General features: G+C 42.1%; 1 non-coding gene across 1 annotated transcript; it reads left to right on the top strand.

The window, feature by feature from the left end:
• Positions 1–646: 646 nt before the first annotated feature.
• On the top strand, positions 647–705 carry LOC142444064 (U7 small nuclear RNA). Its single transcript, XR_012783740.1, has one exon. It is a non-coding gene; the product is annotated as a U7 small nuclear RNA (small nuclear RNA).
• Positions 706–3868: the final 3163 nt, after the last annotated feature.

The raw sequence follows: 3868 nt of genomic DNA, 5'->3' as shown, positions 1-3868 counted from the left end.
ACAGGGCTGTTAAGAGTTGGAATCAACTTGATAGAAGTGAATTTGGATTTTTAGTTTTATGCTAGTGCGTGTGAAATACTGTCTCATGGTTTTGGTTGCATCTCTTTGGCTGATGACATTGGATATTTTTTCATGTGTTTGGTGGCCATTTGAATATCACCTTTGGTGAAATGTCTATTTAAGTCTCTTGCCCATTTTATGATTGGGTTATGTATGTTTCTGTCGTTAAGTTGTATATTTGTTTTGTTTACTAGATTCTTATCCAATACGTGGTTTCCAAAGATATACTTCCAGTCAGTAGTGTGTAGTTTTGCTTTGTTGGTAAAGTCTTTTCATGAACAAAGTTTTGCATGTTTATAAAAATTTGTTTATTTATTTTGCCTTTTGCTATTTATGCCTTTGTTATTCTATCAGACAATCTATTGTAAAAGCTGGGTTCAACGATGTTGCTCCTGTATTTTCTTCTAAGAACTGTACGGTTTTAGTTGGCACAATTAAGTCCTTAATCTATTTCCAATTTGCTTTTGTATGTGGTGTGAGGCATGGATCTCATCTCATTTTTTGCATGTGTAATCCAATTTATCAACACCACTTATTGATCTTTCCACATCAAATGGACTTATCAACAGGTTAAAAATCAGTTGGTCAGTGTTACAGCTCTTGTAGAATTTGTCCAGCAGGTTTTCTGTTTTGTTCTGGTCCCCTCTCCCCCCCAAATATCAGTTGGCCATAGATGTGCAGATTTACTTTTAGATTCTCAATTTTATTTGCACCAGTGTTTATTGTGGCTAATTTATCTGGAAGTAGGTCTTAAGCCTTATTTCTAAGGCGCTTCTGGTGGATTCAAACTTCCAACTTTTTGTTAACAGCTGAGCGTGTTATCCACTTACACCACCCAAGCACTACTCTTATTGAACAAGGTGTTGTTAAACTTGCACAGTGAGTTGCTTGTGGCTGAAACTCTCTACCAAACATGCACAGTAGGATCATGTATCTGTCAGCAAAAGAATGAAGGCTAATTGGTCCTTTGCCATAGGGAATTTGATATGCATGACCTTAAATCACTTTTAGCTTGCTTCTCAGGTCCAAACACTCCAACAGAGGTCCTCAGGATAACTAAATACTAGTGTAGAGACCTGCTTCTTCAGCTTGTACATCCTCCAAGACCATTGGACGAAGCACTGGTGGAACAAATCGTTCCACGCTTGACTGTTAACCAAACGAAAGCCTTGCAGAATAGCGTCCATAGAGATGACAGTCAAGGAAACCTTATGGGGCACTTCTCCTCAGTCACATGGATTTGCTAGGAATTGGAAGCGACTCAATGACACCAAACAACAACAAGCCACTTAGGATCAACGGTAGCATAGGGAGGAATGTCAAGGACAGCTTGCTGGGGAACTAATATATGAAATAGCTGAAGCAAAATCACTGGCGTTATGTGTCCAGGCTCATGCTGCATTTGAATCAAGTTCAGTAGAGTGGAAGCCGTGGAACTTTGGAGCCAAGCCGTTCTATTCTGATTTCCAGGTCTTTATACACATAGGCGATGTGGCTTTGAGCACTTACTTAATCTTTTTAAAATCCTCTATTACTTTGTCTATGAAAGGAATGTACTATTAGGATACCAGGTTGGAATTCATTAGCGAGTGCTTCTGGAATGTTGCTTATGGTGTTATCATTCCTGAGAGTTACAATGACTTAGCACTGACTTGAGTCTAAAAGAGACCTGGGTCTGAGTTCTACTTTCCTTGGTTCTTGGCTCTCTGACCTTGGAGAAATAAGACTCAGTTACTCCATCTCTAAAATGAGAATAATAATAATACTTATTATAATGCCTAGGTCATAGATTGTGACAAAAGAATACAACAGAAGTTATAGCACTCCCTGAATTGATGTTATGCTAGTACACAGAAATAAATCGTTGAACCTCTAACTGCGGATCTCAGACTCCAACTCTCTGGTCTGAGAGTATATGATAAAGCAAATCACTTGCACACTGTGGAAGGATCTGACGTACAAACAACCAGCAATGTAGCACCCTGGGTCAAGTCCCCTGGGTCCTCGGTGGCGAAGTGGGTTAAATGCTAACCTGCTAACTGAAAGGTTGGCCATTTGAATTTATCAGCTACTCCCCAGAAGTCAGATAAGGCACGGTGTTTCCATAAAGATTTCCTATAAAGATTCATAGGAAATCCTATGGAGGAAGTTCTACTGCTTCTTAAAAGGTTCCTATGACCAGAATTGACTTGATGGTAGTGGTTCAATCAAAGTGCCTTGGATGGAGAATATGATGAAGAATCCAGAAGGAAAGTTTTTCCATCTGTGAGGAGTTTACTTCTAAACATCTTTTGACCTGATATTGTCACAAACCACGTCCTCAAGTTCCACTTCCTTTTGTAGGGGAGATAAAACCACGGCCAATTGCCTCACATGCATGTGAAAGTTGGATACTGAATGAGGAAGCTGGAGTTATGTGCTGCTGAAGACTTGAAAGTTCCACGGACTGCCGAGAGCCCAGACGAATCTGTCTCGGAAGAAGTATATCCAGGATTGCAAGACTTGACCTCACATACTGTGGACACTATCAAGAAAGACCAGTCCCTGGAAAAGTTGTGCTTGGTAGCACACAGGGGCAGAGAAAAAGACCTTCGATAAGAAGGAGTGACACAGTGGCTACAGCAAGGGGCTCGGGCGTAAGAACACCTGAGAGGCCCATGCAGTAACAGGCATTACTTACTTCTGCTCTGTATAGGGTTTCTATGAATCAGGATCGACTCAATAGTGTCTAACAACAGCAGCAGCATCAACAACAGCAACAGTAGTGAGCAACCCGACCAGTTGCCACAAGGTCTGCTGTAACTCATCACATCCCCAGGAGTGTCGGTAGAACTATACGTCGTAGCGAATGAGTGGCTGATTTTTCAGAAGTAGACTGTTCTTCCATGTACTTCTGGTGGACTGGCTTGGCCAATCTTTTGTTTAGCTGAGCATATTCACCTTTAGTACCACCCAGGGCCTTCTTAATACCAACCTTTTTTTTTTTTAAAGTTTTAATTAGTGTGGAGCCAGTCAGGTTGAAAGGAAGTACCGAGTCATTACCTGGAGATAATTCAGCATATTAAACCTGTGCATGATGAAATAAAATTAGACTGTATTCAATGTTTTCTCAGCGACATTCAAGAAATATGACACTTGCTCAGAGCGATTCAAGAAATAAGAAAGTAGCTCAGGGGAGGACTGTGAAGGAAGAGCAATCACGTGCGGCTTCTCGCCGAGTGTGGGCGAGGGTGCTCCAGTTCGGAGAGCACGGCGGTGTGAGTCGAGCGAGGGCCTTCTCCTGCGCTTCTCCAGGGCAGCGAGTAGAGGCCTCTGGAAAGACACGAAGTGGCTTGTCAGCTTTTCTGCACGTTCCAACAAATTAGACATACATCCCAAAAGGTATACTGCAATATTAAAGCCCATTTATACACGCTATAAAGTTTCCCCCGTGTGTCCTGGCAGGCACATATGTGGCTGGGATGTGTCTGTGGGCTGATTCCTCTGTGAATTATGTGGAGCTGACGCGGCTGAAATCCACAACCAAACTAGACAGGGATGGAAGCTTATGCAGTATAAGGGGCTGCAGCCGGTAAGTCTAAGTAAGTCATATTAATCCCCTCTGAGCAGAGTCGGACAAAATTATAAAGCTTGGTTCCTGAAGAAACTTATAATGCAGTACCTAATGAAAATGTCAGGCCCGATGAGTTATTCTTTGCTGCCCTGCTCTTCTGAAGTGCTAGGCATTTCTCTGCCTGTGATCCAAGTGGAAAGAGTCCTGATAGTGCAGCGGTTAAAGCACTCTGGTACAAGTATTCAACCTTGAACC

The sequence above is a fragment of the Tenrec ecaudatus genome, chromosome 3, assembly GCF_050624435.1.
Source record: "Tenrec ecaudatus isolate mTenEca1 chromosome 3, mTenEca1.hap1, whole genome shotgun sequence".
NCBI lineage: Eukaryota > Metazoa > Chordata > Mammalia > Afrosoricida > Tenrecidae > Tenrec > Tenrec ecaudatus.
This window is presented reverse-complemented; position numbering and strand designations above follow the sequence as displayed.